A 13,359-nucleotide genomic window follows, 5' to 3' on the forward strand; every position below is an offset into this window, starting at 1 on the left:
TAGTCCCAGTGGTTTCCCTAACTCTTGGGTTCTATAGGACTGAATAGAAGGAGCTCTTTGTAATAATGATACACTGATGATTTCACCAATTGTCAGCTAACTGAAAAATCTGGTACCTTTTGAAACCTAGGCCATGTACTGAAGGATTTTCAAGAGTACAGGGTTTAGGCAGGAGGTGAGTTCTCACTATTACCTTACCCTGAGCACCCTTCCCTTTTCTCAAAGACAATTTAATTTCTCTTAACTAGATCCTGTTCTAACATCTTGAGAATCCTTCTAGGTATGTATTCTTGGATTATCTTTGACCCCAACACACACCTCGGAGTGTGTCTGGATTTGACAAGATGAAATAAGGTATTTGGGGGCAGGCGAGTCTGACTGAGGATACATATGCTGTGATGCTGTTCTAATGCTTTATGGGATCAGAGATTTACCTCCCAAGTGAAGAGTATCTTTATTCCTTTCTGCACTGGAGAAGGTTGGGGTGAGACAAAGCCTTAACAGAGAAGAATGGCAGGGAACACAGTACAAGTAAAGAATGCCCAGTCAAGAGGAAGGGAGATATCTAAAGAAAGATACATACTTTGGGCTTTATCTCTGCTGGTCTCTTGAGCACCTACAGGCTCTTCTATCCACTTCTTCTTTGAAGTCTGACTCTAATCCATAAGGGTCAGGACCAGAGAGACAGGAGGTATGAAGGTTAACAGGCTACCCAGGCTCCAAACCAAGGTTATTGACAAGGCTGAGACTGAAGTGTGGCAAGCAACAAAGAAGTGCCCTGGACATACAATCTAAGGAGGCACTCACTCTCAAATTTGAATCCTGCACATGTAGGACCGAGAAGGAATGCTTCCTTAAATTTTGTGCCCTGGGCACCTCTCTTACCTCACTCTATTCCTGGCAAGGTTATTTGGGTTTAAATTCTACCTCTACTAACATGTACAAGCAATGTAACCTGGGTAAGTTACTTAGACTCGTGTCTCAGTTTTCTCATCCGTAAAATGGGAATAATATCTTCTATCTTACATCAGTATTATGAAGATAATGAGTAAAGTTAATTCTTGGGAAGAACAGAACAGGGACATAATAAGAATCTTAAATACGAGCTATTTTCTTACCACTGGAAAGAACTGCTCACAACAGCCCTCATTCGGTTTTACTGAGGATGATGCCAGGAATTTAAAACTGGCAACAGCAACAAAGAAATCACAGATAGGCATGAAATGAAATACCCTTTCTGACAGCTACACAAATCTGACATACTGTGCCTAACAGGAAAACATCACACAGCCTCTCCTTTCCCCATGGTGATCACGGTTATGTTCTGAATCGCCATTCAGACCACCTTGATCTTTAACAACAGAACAGCTTGTTTCCTTTTATCTCATCCCAGCGCAAGAAGAGGCATGAGACACATTACAATTTGGGATCAAACACTCTGGAGCACCCCAAGCCCCTTTTTTTCTTGTATTTGAGTTGCATACGAAGGTGAAATTACCAAGTCGTATTTAGACATGTGTAAAGAAATAATGAGCTCGAAGAGGAGGGACCACATTGAAAGCAAAACAGCACTTTACATTCATTTACTCCAAGGAATAAATTCCCCATTCTCAGGCTCCACAGCTGGGGTACAAGGGGAGAAGAATTAGAAAGCTTGAGTTCATGTTTTCTTTTGTCTCCTAAGTCACGATGTCTTCTACTGCCTTTGGCAGTGTTTGGGCGCCTGCAGAGAAGAAGGGAAATCAGATAAAGAATGATGCCCTGGCCTGTTGAAAGACTTGCGCTGAGGGAATTTTAAGACAAACTAAAACATGCAAAAGTGAGAAAATGCAGATATTTCTTTCAGTGAATACCTAACATAACAAGACTTTGCAGCCATCAGATTTGATCTGTTGTTGTTGTTTAGTCTCTCTGTTGTGTCTGAATCTTGTGACCCCGTGGCCTGTAGCCTGCCAGACTCCTCTGCCAATGGGATTTCCTAGGCAAGAATACTGGAGTGGGTTCCATTTCCTTCTCCAGGGGATCTTCAAAATCTAGGGATCGAACCTGTATTTCCTGAACTGGCAGGTGGATTCTTTACCACTGAGCCACCAGGGAAGCCATCAGGTTTGATTAGAAAACATAAGTTCTTTGGTCCTAAAACCTCCCTTTGTCCTTTCTTTGAGTAACTGTTACTTTCTAAGCTATTTCCAAAACTGTAATCAGAAATAATGTAACAAGTCAGCAGATTGCATGTATGGGAGAAGATCAAATTCGTCACAGGAGGTAAATTTCTCGAGCAGAGAGGTATTTGCAATGTGCACTAACCCCTGACGATCCACACATCATTTAGAATCAGGAAGCCTTTCAGACAGGTCTCTCTAGCTAACTACATTTCAGTGTTTCAGGCTGACCAGAAAGAGAGAAAGAATTAAAGAATATTTTAAACATGATAGGGTATGTTATAGTGTTATCTCTTTGGGTTTTTGCTAAATGAATACATATGAGGAGATTATAAATCCCCACTCAACAACCGGGACTCCATTATACAAGTAATATTAACTCAGGTGACGCTAGTGGTAAAGAACCCACCTGCCAATGCAGGAGACATAAGAGATGTGGGTTCAATCCCTGGGTCAGGAAAACCCCCTGGAGGAGGGCATGGCAACCCATTCCAGTATTCTTGCCTGGAGAATCCCCATGGACACAGGAGCCTGGCGGGCTACAGTCCATAGGGTCACAAAGAGTCAAAAAAGACTGAAACAACTTAACACGCAACTTAGTACAGCAGACATCTCTCTGAAATTATAAAATGTGGTTTCTACTGTCTACGAATATAAATTCTATCAGTATACAGTGGAGGAATGGCAGACTTCATCCCCGTTCATTTGAATCCTCACTGTTGAGCAGGATATGCAGGGTCTGGAGTGATCCCTTCAGAACCTCCTGTGCCACCTCTCTCATCTCCTGCTTCCATCCCAACACTCACTGAACTCATTGTGACTCGCTGAACTTGCATATGCTCCTCCCAAATTCTCTTACCTCTGATTGAAGTGCCTCCTCTGGGTCATCCGTTTTGATCTAGTTCAAGCACTAGCTCCTGACTCACAAATTCAGGCCCTTCTCCTTCATTACAGCTGTTGTTAGACCATCATAGATGGCATCACCGACTCTGTGGACATGAGTTTGAGTGAACTCCGGGAGTTGGTGATGGACAGGGAGGCCTGGTGTGCTGTGATTCATGGGGTCGCAAAGAGTCGGTCACAACTGAGCAACTGAACTGAACTAAAGTGGGTCATGTGTCTATCTCCAAACTGTGCTTTTCTAGTCTCAATTCCCTAGTACATGCACAACATTGAACATAAAATGAGCACCCAGTAAATAGTAGATGAGTGGATAAGTGAATTAATGAGCATCAAAGTACCTGAAGAACACACACAATCTATGAACAAGTATTATAGCCATTTACCCCATGCATGAGTATCATATCCAGACACAATTCAATAAAGCAGAAATGAGAGCCAGGACTAGACTCATCTACTGAGGTCATAGGTTCTAGTGGAAGAGTGAGTCAGGGGTCTTAGGAAGAGACCAGGACATCACTTTGCTGATAAAAGTCCATATGGTCAAACCTGTGGTTTCGACATTAGGCATCTACTTATGTGAGAGTTAGACCATAAAGGAGGGTGTTGTTCATTGCATCAGTTGTGTCTGGTTCTTTGTGACCCCATGGACTGCAGCACACCAGTCTTTCCTGTCCTTCACCATCTCCTGGAGCTTGATCAAACTCGTCCATTGAATTGGTTATGCCATCCAACCATCTCATCCTCTGTCGTCCCCTTCTCCCCCTGCCGTCAATCTTTCCCAGCAACAGGGTCTTTTCCAATGAGTCAGCTCTTCACATCACATAGCCAAAGTTTCGGAGCTTTAGCTTTAGCATCAGTCCTTCAAATGAATATTCAGGACTATTTTAGGATTGACTGATTTGATCTCCTTGCTTTCCAAGAGACTCTCAAGAGTCTTCCCCAATACCACAGTTCAAAAACATCAATTCTTCAGCGCTCAGCTTTCTTTATAGTCCAACTTTCACATCCATACATGACTACTAGAAAAACCATAGCTTTGACTAGATGGACCTTTGCTGGCAAAGTAATGTCTTTGCTTTTTAATATGTCTAAATTGGTCATAGCTTTTCTTCCATGGAGCAAGAGTCTTTTAATTTCATGGCTGAAGTCACCATCTGCAGTGATTTTGGAGCCCAAGAAAATAAAGTCTGACACTGTTTCCACTGTTTCGCCATCTATTTGCCATGAAGTGATGGGACCAGATGCCATGATCTTCATCTTTTGAATGTTGAGTTTTAAGTTTTAACATCAAAACCACTCTCCTCTTTCACCTTCATCAAGAGGCTCTTTTGAGTTCCTCTTCACTTTCTGTCATAAGAGTGGTATCATCTGAATATTTGAGATTATTGATATTTCTCCCAGCAATCTTGATTCCAGCTTGTGTTTCATGCAGCCTGACGTTTTGAATGATGTACTCTGCATACAAGTTCAATAAGCAGGATGACAATATATAGCATTGACATAATACTCTTTTCCCAGTTTGGAACCAGTTGGTTGTTCCGTGTCTGATTCTGTTGATTCTTGACCTGGATACAGATTTCTCAGAAGGCAGGTAGGTGGTCTAGTATTCCCATCTCTTGGAGAACTTTCCTCAGTTTGCTGTGATCCACACAGTCAAAGATTTTAGCGTAGTCAATGAAGCAGAAGTAGATGTTTTTCTGGAATTTTCTTGCTTCTTATATAATCCAACACATGTTGGCAATTTGATCTCTGGTTCCTCTGCCTTTTCTAAATACAGCTTGAACATCTGGAAGTTCTTGGTTCATATATTGTTAAAGTCTAGCTTGGAGAATTTTGAGCATTACTTTGCTAGCATGTGAAATGAGTACAATATTGCATAGGAACCTGAAATGTTATGCCCATGAATCAAGGCAAATTGGAAGTGGTCAAACAGGAGATAGCAAGAGTGATCATTGACATTTTAGGGATCAGTGAACTAAAATGGACAGGAAGGGGCAAATTTAATTCCGATGACCATTATATTTACTACTGTGGGTACGAATCCCTTAAAAGAAATGGAGTAACCCTCATAGTCAGCAAAAAAGTCCAAAATGCAGTACTTTGGTGCAGCCTCAAAAATGACAGAATGATCTCTGTTCATTTTCATGGCAAGCCATTCAATATCATAGTAATCCAAGTCTATGCCCCGACCAGTAACACTGAAGAAGCTGAAGTTGTACAGTTATAGGCAGACCTACATGACCTTCTAGAACAAACAGTAAAAAAAAAAAAAAAAAGATGTCCTTTTCTTCATGGGGGGCAGGAATTCAAAAGTAGGAAGTCAAGAGTTAAGTAACAGGCAAATTTGGGCTTGGAGCACAACAGGAAGCAGGGCAAAGGGTAACAGAGTTTTGCCAAAATAATGCACTGGTCATAGAAAATATGGACATCACCTGAAGGTCAATATCAAAATAAGATTGATTATATTCTTTGCAGCTGAAGATGGAGAAGGTCTGTACAGTCAGCAAAAACAAGACTGAGTGCTGACTGTGGTTCAGATCATGAACTCCTTATTGCAAAGAAGACTGAGCACCAAAGAAATGATGCTTTCAAACTGTGGTGCTGGAGAAGACTCTTGAGAGTCCCTTGGACTTCAAGGAGATCAAACCAGTCCATCCTAAAGGAAGTCAGTCCTGAATATTCATTGGAAGGACTGATCTGAAGCTGAAGCTCTAATACTTTGGCCACCTGATGCAAAAAACTGACTCATTAGAAAAGACCCTGATGTTGGGAAAGATGGAGGGCAGGAGGAGAAGGGGACGACAGAGGATGAGGTGGTTGGATGGCATCACCGATTCAATGCACATGAGTTTCAGCAAACACCGAGAGATAGTGAAGGACAGGGAAGCCTGTTGTGCTGCAGTTTATGGGGTCACAAAGTGTTGGACACAACTGAGCTACTAAAAGACAAAATACTGTGAACTGGGAATGTAGACCCTGAGATTTAATCAGTTTGTTTTCTGTGTAAACTTACCCACTTAACCTCTTTTTTCTCAATTCCCCCTTCTACAAATTGAGGATAAAAATATCCACTTTATTTCTCTGTAAAGACTGCATTTAATATATGGACAGCAGAGCAAAATATCTGCCCTACAGTGGTTGCTCAAAAAGGGTGTGAGTGAAAGTCACTCACTTGTGTCTGACTTTTTGTGACCCCATGGACTATATAGTCCATGGAATTCTCCAGGCCAAAATACTGGAGTAGGTAGCCTTTCCCTTCTCCAGGGGATCTTCCCAACCCAGGGGTTGAACCCAGGTCTCCCGCACTGCAGGCAGATTAAATTGAAGATCCTTGTTAAAAATGTATATCATAGAAAGTGTTTGTCAGAAACAAATGAGGCAACACATATAAAACCTTGAGTATATTGCCTAGCATATGTAAGGACCTCAGTCTTGCTTTTGATACTTGGCATCATCGTGGTTATTACTGATTCAAGGTGAAGTAGCAGTGCTTGTAAAAAGGAGCACAGGACCTGGCAGAGGAAAATCATTTCAGTGAAGACTGGCATGCAGACACAAGAGGCCAAATGCAATGATGCCAGGGAATGAGGGAGCTTTCAATCATCAAACACGCATGATTGTTCCAAAGGGACCCAAAGACATTATTAGGTAACAATCAGGAGTGCTGAGCTAACAGATAAGTCTGGCAAATCACATCTCAGGTCAGTCTAAGAAATTATAGCTGAATGTGGGAGGTGAGGAAACTGAAACTCTCCTGCCTGTGACAAGAGCTACTCTGGACCCAGAGTAAATGCCAGCTAGCCATGGGAAAATCAGTGAGAACAGCTCTAGAGGAGCAAGCATGTCAAAACATCTGGAAGATGAGAGTCTGTAATCATAGGTGCTGGAAAGGGCAGTAAACTGTGCATAGAGCAAAGTGAATCAGATTTTAGGTTAAATCAGTGGTTCTTAGCTGTTTTCTGTGTTATGGACCCTATATCAAAACTGATTTAAATCATAGATCGTTATTCCCACAGAAGATATACAAATATGCTTATAATCTCAAGGAACTTATATGCATGCTGGGCTCCTTGAAACTCATGTTATACAATGAATTACCATCTCATACCAATCAGAATGACTATTATTAAAAGGTCTACAAATAAATGCTGGAGGGGGTGTGGAGAAAAGGAAAGCTCCTACACTGTTGGTACAAATGTAAATTGGTGCACTTCAGCTTACTTCAGTTCAGTGGTTCTGTTGTGTCCGACTCTTTGTGACCTCATGGACTGCACCACACCAGGCCTCCCTGTCAATCACCAAATCCCGGAGTTTACTCAAACTCACGTCCATTGAGTTGGTGATGCCATCCAACCATCTCATCCTCTGTCATCCCCTTCTCCCCCCACCCCCCGCTCCCCGCCGCCTTCAATCTTTCCCAGCATCAGGGTCTTTTCAAATGAATCAGTTCTTCCCATCAGGTGGCCAAAGGATTGGAGTTTCAGTTTCAACATCAGTCCTTCCAATGAATATTCAGGATGATTTCCTTTAGGATAGACTGGTTGGATCTCCTTGCAGTCCAAGGGACTCTCAAGAGTCTTCTCCAACACCACAGTTCAAAAGCATCAATTCTTCGGCGCTCAGCTTTCTTTATAGTCCAACTCTCACATCCATACATGACCACGGGAAAGACCACAGCTTTGATAGATGGACCTTTACATTCATAGCAGCACTGTTTATGATAGCCTAGACTTGAGAACAGCCTAAATGTCCATCAACAGCTGAATGGATAAAGAAAATGTGGCATATATATACATACATACGTGTGTGTGTGTGTGTGTGTGTGTGCGCGTGTGCGCACATGCATGTGTGCCAAGTTGTTTCAGTAGTGGCCGGCTCTTTGTGACCCTATGGGCTATAGCTCTGCCAGGCTCCTATGTCCACGGAATTCTCTAGACAAGAATATGTTGCCATGCCTTGCTTCAGGGAATCTTCCCAACCCAGGGATCAAATATTTCTTATGTCTTGTGCATTATCAGGTGCGTTCTTTACCATTAACACCAGCTGGGAAGCCCTGTGGCATATTGTTGTTGTTGCTTAGTCACTAAGTTGTGTCTGACTCTTTTATGACACTCTTTTTTGTTTGACTCTTTAGAGGAACCTGGTGGGCTCTAGTCCATGGGATTTCCCAGACAAGAATCCTGGAGTGGGTTGCCATTTCCTTCTCCAGGGGATCTTCCTGACACAGGGATCAAACCTGCATCTCCTGCTTGGCAGACAGGTCCCAGAACCAATTGGGAAGCACACACAATGAAATAGTATTAAACGATAAGAAACGAAATAATGCCATTTGAAGCAACTTGATTGGATCTAGAGATTATCATTGTAAGTGAAGTCAGAAAGAGAAAGACAAACACTGAATGACAGCACTTATATGTGAAATCTAAAATAAGATACAAGTAAACGTATCTGTGAAACAGTCTGACAGATATAGAGAACAGAGTTGTGGTTACCAAGGGGAGGAGGGAAGGATAGGGAGGTTGGGATTAGCAGATGCAAATCATTATATATGGGGTGAATAAGCAGCGAAGTCCTACTTTATAGCACAGGGAACTATGTTCAGTATCCTACAGTAAACCGTGATAGAAAAGAATATGAAAAGAAATGTATACGTATAACTGAGTCACTTTGCTGTACAGCAGAAATGAACACAACATTGTAAGTCAACTATACTTCAGTAAAAAAGAAAAAAAGAGGTCTTAACTGGATATTTAAGGTAGGATTTGGTTGAAAGCATGTTTCAACATGCTGAACAGCAAAAATATAAATGAAACATGAGTTCTGTTAGGCTCAGTTGGAGTGATCCCACGTAGAAATGGTGAAATGTGAGTTTACATAAATATGGAGAGACAACTGGTGGAAATTGCCTGCTGAGAAATAAAAATTGATCGAACATTGATAAGAAGTTACTGTTCTTGAAATAAAATAGTATTTTAAATAGTTTTTATTGGTAGCCACCTATAGCTTTCATTGAAACAGATAAACCCACCGTAATTGTCGGTTTATAAAGATATCTTGGTTTGGAAGTAATCATCACTCATAAAGAGCTAAAAGGGAAAAAAATATGTTCAAAAGAAACAAATGTTTCTTGAGGATAGCCCCAATTTCTCTCCAAAATTTAGACCAAAATGAATTTAGGTATGAATTCATTCAGTTACTTCACTACTGGAAAAATCCACTTGGATGTTCTGCTACCACCCACATATCAGCAAACTCCCAAATAGAATCCATCATTTTATCTATTAAATTTATTATTGCTATAATGGGTCCAATGTTGGTGAAGTATGATATAACCAGTATATTAAACAAACACAATCAGTGGGACAACAAACTCAATTTATTTTGTTCCTACTGCTCATTTAAAATTGTTTAGTGAAAACTGGACAGAGACTATGGGTTTTTTTTGTTTATTAAGATAATGGAAGTCCTAGAGTTTAAGCTGAATTCCAACATAGTAGTTAGCATATCTAGTTTGAAACATTAAGCAAATGCACAACTTGATTTTACATCAAATTTGTTCTCTCCCTGAGCTCTGCTGGGAGACTCTGGGGAAATGGAGGGATGGTTGGCTCTCTTTCTTCTTTCCTTGAGGATTTCCTCACCACAATATTAGCTGTTGGACCTCCTTCCGTGTGCCACATTGAGTGCATGCTCAGTCATGTCCAACTCTTTGTGATCCCGTGGACTGTAGCCCACCAGGCTGCTCTGTCCATGGAATTTTCCAGGCAAGATTACTGGAGTGGGTTGCCATTCCCTTCTCCAAGGGATCTTTCCGACCCAGGGATCGAACCTGGGTCTCCCGCATTGCAGGCAGATTCTTTACCACGTGAGCCACCAGGGAAGCTCAAAAGAGCCTCTAACTGGGTCCCATATCTTGACTGTCACCCCTTTTACAGTTGTTTTCCCATTAGAAGCAAAGTGATGTACATATATGCACAGTAGGTGTTCTCACCTCTAGAAACACAGACTTACTTACAGTTTCCTGTGTCTGCCATGCTTTTCTCATACAGTGAAGACAAATGAGTTTCTCTTCTCTTGACAAAACCGATCTTACAAACCAGTCTTTCATCCTCCTTTCAATCTGAAAAGCACTGCCTCCCATTCTTTATGTGGGCTAGCAATGGCAAGCCACTCCAGTACTCTTGCCTAGAAAATCCCATGGACGGAGGAGCCTGGTAGGCTGCAGTCTGTGGGGTCGCTAAGGGTCGACACGACTGAGCGACTTCACTTTCCACTTTCACACATTGGAGAAGGAAATGGCAACCCACTCCAGTGTTCTTGCCTGGAGAATCCCAGGGACCGGGGAGCCTGGTGGGCTTCCGTCTATGGGGTCACACAGAGTCGGACACGACTGAAGTGACGCAGCAGCAGAAGCAGCACTCTCTCAGAATTAGTTTTCCTAGTCCAACAAGCCTCTCCTGAACCTTTATTTGGGGACGGGTCCTCCAGTGGATTTCATAGCTCATGTATGTCTCAATGTTAGCACTCACATGCTTCATTCAGACCCTGTAACATCTTTCCCTTGGACAAGGAGAAAGTCAATTTATCTTCGTATCCTCACATTGCTGTGTAGTATGTGACAGGCATTGAAAAGATGCTTGTTGAACTGACTGAGCCCAGGAAGTTAAAATCTAGCAAACTTTTATTAAATTGCGCTGAGTTGATACTTAATTTTAAACTATATAAATAGTTCCTAATTGATCTAGTTCAAAATAAATTTCCTACATAAGAGCGAAACAGTATTTCAAGTGCCAAAGTATATGGGATATCACTGAGAGCTATATAAAATAAGGGTAGCTTTCTGCCACACTTTTGCTATGAAAATGCAACTTATTGATTTATTTTGAAGGAATGAATATTACAAATTTGAATGCATAAACAAGATAGTCAAGATAAGCTGTTAAAAATCAAAATAGAAGATAAATTTCTCCACCGAGTCACCTTTATTTGCTTTTTTTTTGGGGACTTTTATGTAAAATGTCGGTATTGAGTGGGTTTTTGTTTTTTTTTTAAACGGGATCCTGATGAAAAATTACAGAGCTGGAAAAGAAGTCCCTAGAGAAACATAAGCTCTGACATGATTTTCTCCTACTGTGGTTCCAATGAGTAACGCTTCCCACTACTGCATGCCATTTGAGTTTGATTGCCAGGACAAGCTGTCCCTTGGATTAACTAGATGACATTGGACCTGGCAGCCAACTCAGTCAAATTTCTAAATACTTTTCAGACAAATGACCTTTTGTATTTTTCATTCTGCACCTACTGAAAGTTACCTACATTCTGACTCCTAGCTTGCACTGTATACATGGAAACCACTCACTCCAGCATCCTTTCACATTTAGGACATTTGGACCTAAAGGAAGGCTGAAGTCTTCAGGTCCCTGCTTCAGTTTTCTGTAAAAATGGACAGAGAAATTACATCGGTTCCTAAATGTTCGAAGTTTACAGTTTTAACCAATTACATGAGTCGTCTCATTTATCATGAAGGTGCTAAGAGACCTGCTCCTAAAACACTCAGTCAGTAACTAGGTGAACCAGCGCCTGTCAGAAATGTTGAAAGGGGTTGTCAGCACAAAATGGGAGGTTCTGCCAGTTCTCCTTAGTTTATGTGATTCTAAATAACATTTTTATTTATGAAGTAACATTCAAAGACTAGTGTCAATTATCGCTTTCCTTCCATTCAGCTACTAATGTCCTGGTCCTGCAACGTTGACGGAAGAATTTGCTTTCTAGTCCTCAGTCTGTTATGTATGTGTATACATGTGTATATGTGTACATGCACACACGTGTTTAATTCATTTAAATAAATGTCATCTTATAGACATTTATGTGCACATATGCGTACATATACATCATTGTGTGAGCATATGTATGTATATACATATATATGTGTGTATAAATATATATATTTGTGTGTGTATATATATATAATGTATATATAGTGTGCATATTTTGTGAATATGCCTACATATATTCGTGCACATATAGAGTTCACTTAGGAATTTGCTTTACTATCAAACTTATTTAAGTTTTGGAATATATCTGAGTTATGCATATTTATGATTTATCCAGTTCTTTCACTTTCATTGGAATCTAATATTCCATCACTCATTCATTCATTCAACCTGAGAAAGCAGTGGCACCCCACTCCAGTACTCTTGCCTGGAAAATCCCATGGATGGAGGAGCCTGGTGGGCTGCAGTCCATGGGGTCGCTAAGAGTCGGACACGACTGAAGCGACTTAGCAGCAACAGCAGCAGCAGCATTCATTCAACTAATATCTACTAAATACTAAGTATGTGGCAGCCACTTAGACACCATGATTGCCATAGTAAGCTAAACAAATCCCTTGCTCTCATGCTCTAGCGGGGGAATGAGGCATACTTAAAAAGGGATATTTTACTTCAGATGATGATAAGGACTATCAGAAAAACAAAGTTCTGAAGAGGGTGTCCTGAGGTCCTCGAATAGAGAAATGGGCATTGCTGCGTTACATGGGGTAGTTAGAAAACACTTCACAGATAATGAGAAACCTGAGTTTCTGAAAGTTTCTGAGTTTCTTTCAAAGTCCTGAAAGAAAAGACGGAGCAGGACATGTAAATATTAAGAAATCAAAGGATCCAAGTGGAGGAACAACTCGTGCATTAAGAATACTGATCAAGAAGACCCCCTGGAGGAGGAAATGACAACCCTCTCCAGTATTCTCGCCTGAAGAATCCCAAGGACAAAGGAGTCTGGTGGGCTACAGTCCAAGGGGTTGCAAAGAGTCAGACACAACTAAGCAAGTACACTTCAGAGTATTTGACGTTTCCCCGTGAATTGATATTTTGGCTGCCTCCTTTTTTGACACATGCAAAAAATGCTGTGACGGGCGTCTGAGTAATCTGCCATTGTTGTCGTTCAGTCACTCAGTCATGTCTGGCTCTTATGTGATTTCCATGGACTGTAGCCCACCAGGCTGCTCTGTCCATGGGGTCTTCCAAGCATTGAACTATTGGAGTGTGTTGCCATTTCCTTCTCCAGGGGATCTTCCTGGGCCAAGAATCAAACCCGTATCTCCTACATGGGCAGGTGGATCCTTTATGACTGAGCTACTAGGGATCCTAAGGAATATACTCTTATGCACAAGTGCAAGATTTGTTCTAGAACAGCGCTGTTCAGTAGAAATACAATGTGAATCACACAGATTTTCTAGTAGTCACACTGAAAACCAAAACCAAACAGATGCAGTTAATTTTAATAATGCATTTTATTT

General features: G+C 41.2%; 1 protein-coding gene across 6 annotated transcripts in view; it reads left to right on the forward strand.

Moving 5' to 3' along the window:
• GRIK1 (glutamate ionotropic receptor kainate type subunit 1) overlaps positions 1–13,359 on the forward strand; it is a 460,642-nt gene that overhangs the window by 353,419 nt on the left and 93,864 nt on the right. The window lies entirely within an intron of this gene.

Source organism: Moschus berezovskii, chromosome 1 (genome assembly GCF_049115385.1).
Source record: "Moschus berezovskii isolate FMDL1 chromosome 1, NW_MosBer_1.0, whole genome shotgun sequence".
Lineage (NCBI taxonomy): Eukaryota > Metazoa > Chordata > Mammalia > Artiodactyla > Moschidae > Moschus > Moschus berezovskii.